This window comes from Nerophis lumbriciformis, linkage group LG26, assembly GCF_033978685.3.
Source record: "Nerophis lumbriciformis linkage group LG26, RoL_Nlum_v2.1, whole genome shotgun sequence".
In the NCBI taxonomy this organism is placed as follows: Eukaryota; Metazoa; Chordata; class Actinopteri; order Syngnathiformes; family Syngnathidae; genus Nerophis; species Nerophis lumbriciformis.
In genome coordinates, this window is record NC_084573.2 from 14,943,668 (window position 1) to 14,960,276 (window position 16,609).

The window sequence follows — 16,609 nt, forward strand, 5'->3', positions numbered from 1 at the left end:
TAGATATGTAAAGATTTGTATTTACATCATTAATAATATATACATGTTATGCAAATATAAAAAAAAGGTAAGCTTTTAGTTATTTTTGTTCTTTTTGATTGTTTTTTTGTAATTGTTTTTTAATCTTCATTATTTACTTCAAGTTATTACAGTATGTCTCGATATACATATTTATTTATTTTCATTTGATACATTTTGGCCAAAGGGGGCACATTTCAATTCACACTTGTTATTTCACATGTTGACCAGAGGGGGAGCACTTTTAAAACCGACACACAGTCAATTTGAAGAATCCCTCCTTTTTGGGACCACCCTAATTTTGATAGATTTCACCACCAGGGGTGCAAATGAGACATTCTCTGTTAAATGCAATGGTTTTCCGTATTGGGACCATGATTTATGTCCTAACTTGTTCACCGGTCCTCATATGGACGGTACTTTTCCTTGTTGATGTCTCAAGAAGGGTGTAAATACAATAAACACACACACACACACACACACACACACACACACACACATACACACATACACACACACACACACGTTTGTATTTGTTACCTTCTTGAGACCTCCAAAAAAATGCCCACCCTTTCTAGATATATAAAGAATTACATTTACAACATTAATAATATATACAAACTATGAAAATATAAAAACGGTACGCTTTTATTTATTATTTTGTAATTTGTTTTTAATCTTCATTATTTACTTCAAGTTATTACAGTATGTCTAATAAATATGTATACATGTTTATTTTATTAATTTTGGCCAAACGGGGCGCATTTCAATTTCTTACACACACTTGTTATTCCATATGTTGACCAGAGGGGGGAGCACTTTTAAAACCAACACACAGTCAATTTGATGAATCCCTCCTTTTTGGGACCACCCAAATGTTGATAGATTTCACCACCAGGGGTGCAAATGAAACATTCTCTATTAGATGCAATGGTTTTCCGTATCGGGACCATGATTTATGTTCTAACTTGTTCATGGAAGGTACTTTTAAATACAAGAAACACACACACATTCTTGTATTTCTTACCTTCTTGATACCTCCGAAAAAGGCCTACCTCTATAGGACCACCCTTTCTAGATATATAAAGATTTGTATTTGCAACATTAATAATGTGTACATACTATGCAAATATAAAAAAGGTAATCTTTTAGTTTTTTTTTTGGTTTTTTTTGTAATTGTTTTTTAATAGTCATTTACTTCAAGTTATTACAGTATGTCTAATAAATAAGTATACATATTTATTTTATTAATTTTGGCCAAAGGGGGCGCATTTCAATTTCTTACACACTTGTTATTGCATATGTTGGCCAGAGGGGGAGCACTTCAAATTTGTACACACACTTGTTATTTCATATGTTGACCAGAGGGGGGAGCACTTTTAAAACCGACACAGTCAATTTGATGAATCCCTCCTTTTTGGGACCACCCAAATGTTGATAGATTTCACCACCAGGGGTGCAAATGAGACATTCTCTATTAGATGCAATGGTTTTCCGTATCGGGACCATGATTTCGGTTCTTACTCGTTCATGGAAGGTACTTTTAAGTACAAGAAACACACACACACAATCTTGTATTGGTTACCTTCTTGAGACCTCTGAAAAATGCCTACCTCTTTAAAACCACCCTTTCTAGATATATGAAGATTTGTATTTACAACATTAATAATATATCCATACATTAGTTATTTTATTTTTATTTGTAATTGTTTTCTAATAGTCATTTACTTCAAGTTATTACAGTATGTCTCTACATACATATTTATTTTATTAATTTTGGCCAAAGGGGGCGCATTTCAATTTCTTACACACACTTGTTATTTCATATGTTGACCAGAGGGGGAGCACTTTTAAAACGACAAACAGTTAATTTGATGAATCCCTCCTTTTTGGGACCACCCTCATTTTGATAGATTTCACCACCAGGGGTGCAAAGGAGACATTATCCAGTAGATGCAATGGTTTTCTGTATTGGGACCATGATTTATGTCCTAACTTGTTTACCAGTCCTCATATGGTCTTGTTGATGTCTCAAGAAGGGTAGAAATAGAATAACACACACACACACACACACACACACACACACACACACACACACACACACAGAGGTGAGAAGTAAGCGTCTCTTCCACACAGTTACACAAGTCACCTTTGTCCAAAACTATAAATGTCACCTAGGAAAGGTTACAAGTGTGCACCATTATCTCCCCATATTTGAGCAATTATTGCCCCCCTAAATTAACACACCTGCACGCGCTCACACACACACACACACATAGCTTTGACCTAAATGTTATAATAACTACTTTGTTATTCACTCACTTTTTGGCTCTCCTTTTCAACCTCAAAGCACTTGAAAATTCCATTAAGGGTGGAGAAATATGATTTTTTGTAAAAGTAATATTAAAAAAATCCTCTAAAAAGATCGAAATGTTACTTTTGACTTATTGTGCAATACATGAATAATGTAATAAAATATCCCCCTGAGAAGCAAAGGCCTCTGCAGTTGTTTAGGTCTACTTTTTACACATTTGGGGGAAAAAAGACTAGCACTATTTGACTATACAGTGGTTTTCAAACGGTTTTCACCAAGTACAATCCTCAAAAAAAACATGGCTTACTAAGTACCACCATAATGGCTAAAACTGAAATAGAGTACTCTCCGTTGCTCATACAGTCAGCATAATGCTTTTGTTTACTACTGTGCTACTTTGTGTGCTTGTTGTTTTTAAGCCTTTTTAGGGCATTTTATTTTTATTTTTAGCTCGATTATGATTCCAAATAAAAGCAATGGACATGCGACGTGTGGTTTGAAACATCCAGGAAGTGTCCACAGCGTTGTTGAAACTGCCGCGTCCCCCCTTCCACAGCATGCGTAGAAGATTAACCACACGGTAACGAATGCATTACCCCATGGATAACATTATTTCTCTGCTAAATTTCTTAACATGTCCTTGATGATGGTTGTATTTGCTTTTAGCAGCATTGTAGCCATGTCCATTTAACATAGAGATAATTGCTCATTTAGTGTTTCGATTTAAAGTTTATATCGTTGCCGGACTGTTTCCCAAAAATATATAAAAAAGGTATAAAGAACAATAATTGCATTTTATGTTTTTTACCCATTTATTGTGTTTTTTTTTACTTTTCAATTAATACCGAAGCGGCATAGCAGTTTCAAATGGGCTAATTGAACACTTTTCTTTCCCCCTAGGACAGGAGTCCGCAACCCCAAAATGTTGAAAGAGCCATATTAGACCAACAATACCACAAAAAAAATCTTATATAAGTGTTATAATGAAGGCAACACATGATGTAGGTGTCTATATTAGCTATAATAACCTACTAACAAAATGACTTTAAAAGTCTTGTATAAGTGTTATAATGAAGGCAACACATGATGTGTATATATTAGTTATATTAGCCTCCTATCAAAATGACTTTAAAAGCCTTATATAAGTGTTACAATGAAGGCAACACATGTGTATATATTAGTTATATTAGCCTACTATCAAAATTACTTTAAAAATCTTATATAAGTGTTATAATAAATGCAACACATGGTGTAAGTGTCTATATTAGCTATAATAGCCTACTATCAAAATGACTTTAAAAGTCTTATATAAGTGTTATAATGAAGGCAACGCATGATGTAAGTGTCTATATTAGCCATATTAGCCTACTATCAAAATTACTTTAAAAGCCTTATATAAGTGTTATAATGAAGGCAACACATGATGTAAGTGTCTATATTAGCCTACTATCAAAATTACTTTAAAAATCTTATATAAGTGTTATAATAAATGCAACACATGGTGTAAGTGTCTATATTAGCTATAATAGCCTACTATCAAAATGACTTTAAAAGTCTTATATAAGTGTTATAATGGAGGCAACATAAGATGTAAGTGTCTATATTAGCTGTATTAGCCTACTATCAAAGTGACTTTAAAAGTCTTATATAAGTGTTATAATGAAAGCAACACATGGTGTAAGTGTCTATATTAGCTATATTAGCCTACTATCAACATGACTTTAAAAGTCTTATATAAGTCTTATAATGAAGGCAACACCTGATGTAAGTGTCTATATTAGCTATAATAGCCTACTATCAAAGGCTGACGCAAATCTTCGTTGACAGAAATGTTGTATTTACATTTTTATTCTACACATTTTTGCAACATTGGAAATCATTAGTAAAACTTTTCACAGGTTGAGATAACTTCCGGAAATTACTGGCTCAGAATGGCCAAAAGTATAGATGTGTGTGTCAAAGTTTAAAGAATTGGCAGGCTGTCTTCTTCTAATGGATTCATTACAATCATTGCAAGCTGGGTAACGTTTGCTGTGGTCTGGAACAACATGGGGCACTAACAACTATGAGAAATGCAGCCAATATTACATACAGATAATGTGTCATGAGACATGCAAATATAAATTAAATACACAGAGGACATAAGTAAAGGAAATTAAATTAGCTCAAATATAGCTACAAACGAGGCATAATGATGCAATATGTACATACAGCTAGTCTAGCTAGCATGTTAGCAACGATTAGCTTGCAGTCATGGATTGACCGAATATGCCTGCAAAGCACTCCAGCAAATCCATAAAATGGGTTGTACTTGTATAGCGCTTTTCTACCTTCAAGGTACTCAAAGCGCTTTGACACTACTTCCACATTTACCCATTCACACACACATTCACACACTGATGGAGGGAGCTGCCATGCAAGGCGCTAACCAGCACCCATCAGGAGCAAGGATGAAGTGTCTTGCTCAGGACACAACGGACATGACGAGGTTGGTACTAGGTGGAGATTGAACCAGGGACCCTCGGGTCGCGCACGGCCACTCTTCCACTGCGCCACGCCGTCCCCAAAATCAACAAAGCTCACCTTTGTGCATTCACGCACAAATGTTTGGTGGACAAAATGAGACAAATAAGGAGTGATATAAAACGCGTCTTTCTGTGGCAGCATCGGAGAAAGTTGTACATGTAAACAAACTACGATGAGTTCAAGGATCGCTGAAATTAGTAGGACAAAACGGTGCTCGCCAAATACTCTCATCAGTGAAGCATGTTTAATAAAAACAGTGGGATTTCTAACAATTAGGAAGGTTTGTGTCATGTTTGTTCTCCTACAGAAAATATATTAAAACAATTTATTTATTTATTTTCATCTTTTTCCATTTTCACACATCTTACGAGGGCGGCGCTAAAGAGCTGCTATTTTTTTTGTATTTTCATATGAATTTTGGACATTTTCTGAAATATAAACGCATGATTATTGAAAAAAATATTCAAATGAAATGAATTGTATTTGTCAATGTAATCTTTTTTGTTTATAGTTAATATGTGATTATTTATAGTAAATACAAATATTTACATAAGTTAAACTAATCATAAACATACCTTAACTACATTGTTGGCGTGGCTTGGCACGCCCAGACCACACCTTTATAAATACGCAAATCGTATTAAAATTGTGCTTAAAGGGAATCTTCACTTTTTTAAAATTTTATTTAGTTCACAATCTTTATTAGAGATAATAAGCCAAACATTTTTTATTTTTTTTTCCCGCATTTTAATTTGTAACAATCGGTTCATTCTTGGTGGTTAGCAATGCAGCTAATGGGACCAATCAATTCTACCTCTAAATCACTTTAAAAATGCGTTCAAAAATGGTCACCAATACTTCATTCATCTTCCGTAACCTGTATGATAACAAAGCGGTAGCCACATTGTTATTGTCAGAACGAACACTGAGGAACTACTTTTCTAGCGTAGTAACACATCCGCATGCTTTGGCAATAGCCGTAAAAGCCAGCTACGGAAATAGATAAGCCAGCTTCTACGAAGTTTGTAACTGTGCTAATGTTTTTTGTAACAACACGCATGACGTGCTACGTGTATCATAATCAATTATTAAAATGTGACTCACTTGATGGGCAGTTGTTGGTTTGGTCCAGCTGGCTCGTTTTATCCGGGTAAGCACTCCATTAATGTCGAAATGGCATGGCTCCAAGCTCCACGTTCATCGCGTCAAAGTCACTTTCACCTCGCTCTCTTGGCTTCCGTCTGCCCCGAAGGCTCACCCTTCCTTCGTGCTGGCTTCTATGAGCAGCAGTTCATCCTCAGTATATTCAGCTTCAAAAAGATAAGGTTGTGAACCCTCATTTGTCCAAAAATAGTGGTCTTCGTTGTCCGTTATCGATTTTGTCCCGATTCGAACATACACACACGCGCGTTTGTTACAGGAACTCGCACGGTTGCGGTAGTTGTGACCCCAAGATGCAGGAAACAGGAGAACGAGGTGCAGGTACGAGTCCTTATTGTACTCAACAGAGGACGAGCAGCCATGCATGCAGCAGAAGGTCCTTGACATGATTAGTCCTCGAAACCTGACGAATGGGCGAGGCAGGCATAAATAGCAGCCTGATTGGCAACTGCAACCAGGTGTGCCAGGCTGCCAATCAGGGACAGGTGAGGGAAACGAGCGCTCAGGGAGACATGCAGGAAGAGGAACAAAAATAGGAGCGCCGACAGGAAACAAACACCAACCAAGGAAATACAACCAGAAGGAGGTTCTTGTGTTCTAATCTCTCATAATGATCTCAAGAATTCCAAAAAAAAGCGCAGTTCCCCTTTAAGCTCGGCACGGTCTGACTAGGATTGTACGCTATACCGGTACTAGTATAGTATTGCGGTACTAATGAATCAAAAACGGTACTATAGTCTGTTTGAAAAGTACCGGTTCGCAATATTTATTTTTTTAAAGGGCATGACATTGCTGGTTTTGCAAGCAGAGGTGCATGTTCGGCAGCGCACACACACACAGAGTACTTACAAGCAGACACAGTGTGTAGACCGAAAAGGGAGAAAGGACGCATTTTGGCTTAAAAACTGACGATAAAGGTGAAGTTATAACGAGGTGCTTTAAGACATGGCTAGATAGCTAGCGGCTAAAGTCCATCCGCAGTCTGCAGTGTTTATATAAATCACTAATCCTCGCCTCTGTGGCGACAAATAAAGTACATTTCTTACAAGTATCATTATCAGTGGGGAACGAGGAATAGCTAAACATGCTTCACTACACACCGTAGGAGGATACAATAGCTCACCGGCGTCACAATGTAAAAAACACCATTGGTGGATCTACACCTGACATCCACTGTGATGATACCAAGTACAGGAGCATATCTACTCGATACTACAATGATTACATCGATATTTTTTATCATCACAAAATCACACAAGTCCTGACTTAAACGTGTGGACAATGCTGAAGAAACAAGTCCATGTCAGAAAACCAACAAATTTAGCTGAACTGCACCAATTTTCTCAAGAGGAGTGGTCAAAAAATCAACCAGAATCTTGCCAGAATCTTGTGGATGGCTACCAAAATTGCTGTATTACAGTGAAACTTGCCAAGGGACGTGTAACCAAATATATTCCACAACCATAATAAATTCATAAAAGAACCAAACTTCATGAATGTTTTTTTGTGACCAACAAGAACGTGCTCCAATCACTCAAAAAAATAAGAGTTGTAGAAATTATTGGAAACTCAAGACAGCCATAACATTATGTTCTTTACAAGTGTATGTAAACTTTTGACCACGACTGTACCTACACATGAGGCATAATGACGCAATATGTACATACAGCTCGCCTAAATAGCATGTTAGCATCGATTATCTTGCAGTCATGCAGTGACCAAATATGCCTGATCAGCACTCTACACGAGTCAATAACATCAACAAAGCTCAACTTTGTGCATTCACGCACAGTATAAAACATTTGGTGGACAAAATGAGACAAAGGAGTGGAAGATTTTAAATGTAAACAAACTGTTGCGTCACAGTCTACACTATGGTGAGTTCAAGAACCGCCGAAGCTAGTCGGACAAAACGATGTTCACCAAACGCTCTCATCAGTGAAGCATACACACAAACATATTAAACAGTGGGCTTTTTCAGTAGACCCATAATAAATTCATAAAAGAACCAAACTTTATGAATGTTTTTTTTGTGACCAACAAGAACATGCTCCAATCACTCAAAAAAAGTAAGAGTTGTAGAAATTATTGGAAACTCAAGACAGCCATAACATTATGTTCTTTACAAGTGTATGTAAACTTTTGACCACGACTGTACCTACACATGAGGCATAATGACGCAATATGTACATACAGCTAGCCTAACTAGCATGTTAGCATCGATTAGCTTGCAACCATGCACTGATCAAATATGCCTGATTAGCACTAACACCGACAAAGTTCACCGTTGTGCATTCACGCACAGTATAAAACGTTTGGTGGACAAAATGAGACAAAGGAGTGGAAGATTTGACATGTAAACAAACTGTTGCGTCACAGTCCACGCGATGGTGAGTTCAAGAACCGCCGAAGCTAGACGGACAAAACGATGTTCACCAAACGCTCTCATCAGTGAAGCATACCTGCCAACTTTTGAAATCAGAAAAACCTAGTAGCCAGGGTCCAAGGGCCGCAGGCCCCGGTAGGTCCAGGACAAAGTCCTGGTGGGGGGTTCCTTCGCCCCCCGACGCAAAATGATTATTAGCATTCAGACAGGTTAAAATGTTGCTAAAACCATCACTTTTCTATCAGTCACAGTGACTTTTCAAAACAAAAATATTACAGCAAAAATCATATGGGTTGATTGACATGTTTATTCTGTAAGCTAACTTCAATAGTTTGAAATTATTTTGACAGTTAATGCCAGTTATCCTGTCAACCTTTCACAAGACTTCAATTTGTTGATTGAAAGTATAAACAGTATAAACACTTTTTACAGTAAACAAATGGTAAAACAGTACTAAACAATTCCATTTAAAAAAAAATTGGTGTCATTAACTTTCTGTCCAAGCTTGTATAATCTACTGCCTTGTTCAATTGTAAAAAATATTCTGTGCCTAAAATTCACATTTCTATCACAATTATCATACTGTAAACATGGTAAGCTAACTTCATTAAAATTAATAGTCCTGTCAATAGCATGGAATTACAATTCAAATGTAGTTTTTTTGTAAGCCTTTCAAAAGAATTCAAAATATGAAAAATTAATGAAAATTAATTTAAGCCATCAGACACTTGAAAAGTGGCACATCACATCTCTAATGTAATCATTTTAACTTTTCAACAGAAATAGCACTGCAAAAATATTAAGGACATACTTCTGTATTTTGGTAGTTATGCTGTCAACATTTAACAAGATTTCTTCAACTTGGACTTGAAAGCATAAATAGTATAAACACTTTTAACAGTATAGCAGTACTAAACAATTCCAATAGATAACATTGGTGTCATTACCTTTTTGTTTGCTCAATTATTGCCTCCGTAAATAAAACTTTGGCATTTATCACATCCAAAGAATCTGTTTGGGCGACGAAAAATGTTGAAAGTTTTCCACTTGTATCGCTAGCAACGGCATTAGACTTGTGTTTTTTTGTCCCAACGTGGTCTTTTACATCGCTAATTCCTCCGTGTCCGATCGAAAAATCTTGTCTGCACAAGGTGCAATTCGCGGAGTTTTCACCCTTTTTGGAACGGATAATTATTCCCGGATAGGCTTTTGAATATTCTTCACGGAATGACTGCAGTTTTCTTTTCGGTTTAAGACTCGTATGCGATTTTTCTCCGGCTGATTCCATGATCGTTCGCTCGTTTGGAAACAATGGCAACTGGTGCCTCGTGCTTGGCAGCGGTGCTATAAATAGCCTCGCGCATGTGTAACAGGTACGTTAGCTATTATAGTAGACGTTCTCAATATTTGGGCTAATCAGAAGTCTAGATTACGACTCGGAGAGAGTAGGACAGACACAATTAAATGCTTTAAATTATACTGGTGTTATTTAAATATGTACAGTGCAACAAATAGTGGACATACATTGATAGGAATGGCCATTCAAAACAAAAGAAAAAAACAGCAAGGGTTCAGGTAATTCATAACAGGTAGTATCAAAAGTTCTTAAAAGGTCATATGAGACTGATCGCAGTCCATATGCGCATTCAGAGTTCATACAGCCACACGGTTTGGGGTTGTGGGTATGGCAGTTTGTAGTGAGAGTTCAGTTTATGGGCAGGGTGTGTATGAGGTAGTGCAAAGGGCCGCAGAGCAATGAGGTGCGAGGCAAGGGGTTCGGCTATAAGCCGCCTACAGGCCCGACCAGAGCAGGTGGAGTTCAGGGGTTGAGAGGTGGAGATCCTTGGGCTCAGGCTCGAGGCCTATCTACAGCTCGCCATCCAAGACTTAGGGACCTGGCCTGCGTAAGCACAGGACCCGAAGTTCAATCAATGTGCGCACATAACATCAACATTAAGTCATCTATCGTTCGACCTTCAATAAATAAGTTACACTTATTATTATCATTATTAGCTATAATACTGCTAACATTAACAATATTTAAACAATCACATGCATGTATAAAATAAACACGACAGTACACAGTGTTGTCACTATGACGGGAGTAACATTAACAATAACAGTGACGTCACTATGACGGGTCTAACCGCACACCAGCGGCAGTATTCATTCATTGTCTTTACCATAGCATAAAAAGTGCAAATGGCCTTAAAACGCCACAACACTCAGTTACCATATGTAAATACTCAAAATAAAGACTCGACATAAATATAAATTCAATCGGATCAGAAACATTGGAGGAAACGGGATTAAAACCCGATGCTAACCGCCCATAGGAAATACATGGGTACGGCTAGTCGCTACTATTAGCAAACAGATTCACTTACCAACTCGGCTTAATATCTTATCATCGACACACTCTCTCGTCACAACACGTCTCTGATGTTCGGCACCTACAAGTTTACAATTAGTTGTAAAATGTTGGACGGTTGTTTTACAATATGCAAGCAAACGACAACTTTAAAACATACCGGCTTCATATGTCCCCAGGCTTAGCCACCGCACCTGGCAGCCATCTCGGAATGCTGGATTTTATAGCGTGATTGGCTGCAGCGGGTCACGTGAGCGCGTGTGTTAAACTCGCGAGATTAAACGTGGAAACGGCGCAGGTAATATGAGGAGATGTCATGAGAGGAAATATGGCTTATTTCCCACCCATGGCAATCGGAATCGTTCGATAGGAAGTTACGGGAAGCAGTGTCGATTGTCATTGTTGTTACGCGATTTCGTGAATAAAACTTTAAAAAAAAAAATTGCTTTTAATTAATGAAAAAACGTATTTTTTATCACTGCAACCGTAACCCGGAATAGGTTGATGAAAACCGTACTAATTACGGGAAAACCGGAGTAGTTGGCAGGTATGGTGAAGCATACACACAAACATATTAAGCAGTGGGCTTTCTAACAATTGGGAAGGTTTGTGTCATGTTTGTCCTCAAACAAAAAACATACTAAAACATAAAAAATTTCCATTTTCAATCCTTTTTTAAAAATGCTCCACGGAGCCACTAGGGCGGCACAAAAAACGATGTTTTTTGTCATCGTGGCGACCTAAAATGCGCAAATTTGCAGCAGCTTTGTCAGAAAGTTGCGACAAAATTTGAGGCCTTTTTTCCCCCTAATAACATTAAGTGAATTTTAAGTTGGGGTTTTTTTTAGCATATTTTCTGTATTTTGGCCTGAATTAAGCATTTTCCTGCATATACATTTATAAATATGAATACAATATCAATACTATAGTACAAACCCCGTTTCCATATGGGTTGGGAAATTGTGATAGATGTAAATATAAACGGAATACAATGATTTGCAAATCATTTTCAACCCATATTCAGTTGAATATGCTACAAAGACAACATATTTGATGTTCAAACTGATAAACATTTTTTTTTTTACAAATAATCATTAACTTTAGAATTTGATGCCAGCAACACGTGACAAAGAAGTTGGGAAAGGTGGCAATAAATACTGATAAAGTTGAGGAATGCTCATCAAACACTTATTTGGAACATCCCACAGGTGTGCAGGCTAATTGGGAACAGGTGGGTGCCATGATTGGGTATAAAAGTAGATTCCATGAAATGCTCAGTTATTCACAAACAAGGATGGGGCGAGGGTCACCACTTTGTCAACAAATGCGTGAGCAAATTGTTGAACAGTTTAAGAAAAACATTTCTCAACCAGCTATTGCAAGGAATTTAGGGATTTCACCATCTACGGTCCGTAATATCATCAAAGGGTTCAGAGAATCTGGAGAAATCACTGCACGTAAGCAGCTAAGCCCGTGACCTTCGATCCCTCAGGCTGTACTGCATCAACAAGCGACATCAGTGTGTAAAGGATATCACCACATGGGCTCAGGAACACTTCAGAAACTCACTGTCAGTAACTACAGTTGGTCGCTACATCTGTAAGTGCAAGTTAAAACTCTCCTATGCAAGGCGAAAACCGTTTATCAACAACACCCAGAAACGCCGTCGGCTTCGCTGGGCCTGAGCTCATCTAAGATGGACTGATACAAAGTGGAAAAGTGTTCTGTGGTCTGACGAGTCCACATTTCAAATTGTTTTTGGAAACTGTGGACGTCGTGTCCTCCGGACCAAAGAGGAAAAGAACCATCCGGATTGTTATAGGCGCAAAGTTGAAAAGCCCGCGTCTGTGATGGTATGGGGGTGTATTAGTGCCCAAGACATGGGTAACTTTCACATCTGTGAAGGCGCCATTAATGCTGAAAGGTACATACAGGTTTTGGAGCAACATATGTTGCCATCCAAGAAACGTTACCATGGACACCCCTGCTTATTTCAGCAAGACAATGCCAAGCCACGTGTTACATCAACGTGGCTTCATAGTAAAAGAGTGCGGGTACTAGACTGGCCTGCCTGTAGTCCAGACCTGTCTCCCATTGAAAATGTGTGGCGCATTATGAAGCCTAAAATACCACAACGGAGACCCCCGGACTGTTGAACAACTTAAGCTGTACATCAAGCAAGAATGGGAAAGAATTCCACCTGAGAAGCTTAAAAAATGTGTCTCCTCAGTTCCCAAACGTTTACTGAGTGTTGTTAAAAGGAAAGGCCTTGTAACACAGTGGTGAACATGCCCTTTCCCAACTACTTTGACATGTGTTGCAGCCATGAAATTCTAAGTTAATTATTATTTGGAAAAAAAAAAAAAAGTTTATGAGTTTGAACATCAAATATCTTGTCTTTGTAGTGCATTCAATTGAATATGGGTTGAAAAGTATTTGCAAATCATTGTATTCCATTTATATTTACTAACACAATTTCCCAACTCATATGCAGTACAGCCTAAGGAATCAAAGGTCACGGGCTTAGCTGCTTACGTGCAGTGATTTCTCCAGATTCTCTGAACCATTTGATGATATTACGGACCGTAGATGGTGAAATCCCTAAATTCCTTGCAATAGCTGGTTGAGAATGTTTTTTCTTAAACTGTTCAACAATTTGCCCACGCATTTGTTGACAAAGTGGTGACCCTCACCCCATCCTTGTTTGTGAATGACTGAGCATTTCATGGAATCTACTTTTATACCCAATCATGGCACCCACCTGTTCCCAATTTGTTCACCTGTGGGATGTTCCAAATAAGTCTTTGATGAGCATTCCTCAAGTTTATCAGTATTTATTGCCACCTTTCCCAACTTATTTGTCACGTGTTGCTGGCATCAAATTCTAAAGTTAATGATTATTTGCAAAAAAAAAAAAATGTTTATCAGTTTGAACATCAAATATGTTGTCTTTGTAGCATATTCAACTGAATATGGGTTGAAAATGATTTGCAAATCATTGTATTCTGCTTATATTTACATCTAACACAATTTCCCAACTCATATGGAAACGGGGTTTGTATAACCCATTTACCATTTAAAGAGCCGACCCCCGGGTATAGTGACTCTATTCAATATAAAATGCAGGATCTTGTGATTAAAATGCGAGGACGTCCGTTAATGTATGGATGTGTTTCTTTTTTCAGGCCATGATGGAGGCTCTTAAGTTGGACACACTCCCCAAACTGAACAAGGCACAAAAAGCGACCACCCTACTCATTCTGCGGACAAAAAGTTACGCCCGCGATAAATCAACGCCCGATTAAAAATGGCCGGCGCGCTACGACATCACCAATCATGCGCTGAATGCAGAAAAGGAGTAAAAACAACGCTATCCAGAGGTTGGGGGGGCGGGGGGTATAGAGGTGGACATAGGCGCTTGAGGAGGGGGGGATATAGGAGGAAGGGCCACCCTGATAGTCCAGCCATAGCGATGCAACGTGGGCACTCCAAGGATGGAAGGCAGAGGCTGGGGTGTGTGGGGGGTTGGTGTGTGTGTGTGTGTGTGGGGGGGGGGGGGTTCCTCCCTCTTCAAAGCTTTTCCGCTGGTTCTGAGACCCAGTGCATGGAGAATGTAGGTGGGGGGGGGGGGGAGAGAAAGGGAGAGAAAGGGAGAATTAGGGAGCCCTCTCTTTGTGTGCTGGCATGGGGGGGGACACTGAACGCCTCGGGAAGATTAACCGGCCCAAGCCTGGTCGGAAGCTGAAGGGTGGTTGGTTGGGGATGGAGGGGGGCGGGGGGGCTTGGGCTATAATGGAGGCCTGCTTTGTCTCTGGTCCATGATGGGATGCTGGAGAAGAGTGATGGAATGTTAAAAAAAAATAAAAATGGATGTGTACAGCGATGAGGGGACAGAGAGGGTGGAGCTGTCAATCATACCGGAGAACTTCAAATATGAAGGAAAGAGGAGGGGATGCTTAGGTGGGAAGGAAGGAAAAGTGTGTTGGGGGGAGGGGGGGAGGGGGGGTCTTTTTCCCTCAATACGGATTAGGGGAACTCCGTGGCGAGGGCCGAAGGACGGATCGGGGCGAGGAGGAAACTAAGGGAGGAGAAGGATAAAAGTTGGGGTGAGCGCCGAGGGTGAGAATGAAGAATTGTCATTCGCTTCACTCACTTCAGCACACAGGAACAAAGCATGATGGGAGGTACTTGACATAACACTCTTCCAGGCCGTGTGTGTGTGTGTGTGTGTGTGTGTGTGTGTGTGTGTGTGTGTGTGTGTGCTGCTCAGTATCTCATCATTTCAGGTTTGTGTTCTCAACCAAAGTACCTAACACACACAGATTCTCATGAAAAATTGCTCATATACTCACTTGAGAACCAATGTCCCCTACAATTTTAGGCTACTGCTGCTTAAAAAAAACAAAAAAACAATACAGCAGGAATATTCAACTAAATTGTTCTGGAAGCAGCATTTAGCGAAAGCTAAGGACCGATGGACGGGCTTCTCTCTTCACTATTAGTCTTGTTTTGTACAAAACCCCCAAAACCAGTGAAGTTGGCACGTTGTGTAAATGGTAAATAAAAACAGAATACAAAGATTTGCAAATCCTTTTCAACTTATATTCAATTGAATGGACTGCAAAGATAAGATATGTAACGTTCAAACTGGAAAACATTATTTTTTTGCAAATATTAGCTCATTTGGAATTTGATGCCTGCCACATGTTTCAAAAAAGCTGGCACAAGTGGCAAAAAAGACTGAGAAAGTTGCGGAATGCTCATCAAACACTTATTTGGAACATCCCACAGGTGAACAGGCTAGTTGGGTGCCATGATTGGGTATAAAAGCAGCTTCCATGAAATGCTCAGTCATTCACAAACAAGGATGGGGCGAGGGTCACCACTTTGTGAACAAATGCCTGCGCAAATTGTTTAAGAACATTTCTCCACCAGCTGTTGCAAGGAATTTAGGTATTTCACCATCTATGGTCTGTAATATCATCAAAATGTTCCGAGAATTTGGAGAAATCACTGCACGTAAGCGGTGATATTACGGACCTTCGATCCCTCAGGCGGTACTGCATCAAAAAGTGACATCAGTGTGTAAAGGATATCACCACATGGGCTCAGGAACACTTTAGAAAACCACTGCCAGTAACTACAGGTTGTCGCTACATCTGTAAGTGCAAGTTAAAACGCTATTATGCAAAGCGAAAGCCATTTATCAACAACACCCAGAAACGCTGCCGGCTTCGCTGGGCCCGAGCTCATCTAAGATGGACTGATGCAAAGTGGAAAAGTGTTCTGTGGTCTGACGAGTCCACACTTCAAATTTGTTTTGGAAACCGTGGACGTTGTGTCCTCCGGACCAAAGAGGACAAGCACCATCCGGACATCTGTGAAGGCACCATTAATGCTGAAAGGTACATACAGGTTTTGGAGCAACATATGTTGCCATCCAAGCAACGTTATCATGGACGCCCCTGCCTATTTCAGCAAGACAATGCCAAGACACGTGTTACAACAGCGTGGCTTCATAGTAAAAGAGTGCGGGTACTAGACTGGCCTGCCTGTAGTCCAGACCTGTCTCCCATTGAAAATGTGTGGTGCATTATGAAGCCTAAAATACCACAACGGAGACCCCGGACTGTTGAACATCTTAAGCTGTACATCAAGCAAGAATGGGAAATAATTCCACCTGAAAAGCTTCAAAAATTGGTCTCCTCAGTTCCCAAAAGTTTACTGAGTGTTGTTAAAAGGAAAGGCCATGTAACACAGTGGTAAAAGAACATGCAATGTGTTGCTGCCATTAAATTCTAAGTTAATGATTATTTGCAAAAAAGGTTTCTCA

General features: G+C 39.2%; 1 long non-coding RNA gene across 1 annotated transcript; it reads right to left on the bottom strand.

Annotated features, from left to right (window-relative positions):
* Window positions 1–9,870: 9,870 nt before the first annotated feature.
* On the bottom strand, window positions 9,871–10,965 carry LOC133623568 (uncharacterized). The gene is made up of 3 exons (XR_009817904.2): window positions 10,937–10,965; window positions 10,793–10,858; window positions 9,871–10,305 (listed from the first exon to the last, which is right to left on the bottom strand). It is a non-coding gene; the product is annotated as an uncharacterized lncRNA (long non-coding RNA).
* Window positions 10,966–16,609: the final 5,644 nt, after the last annotated feature.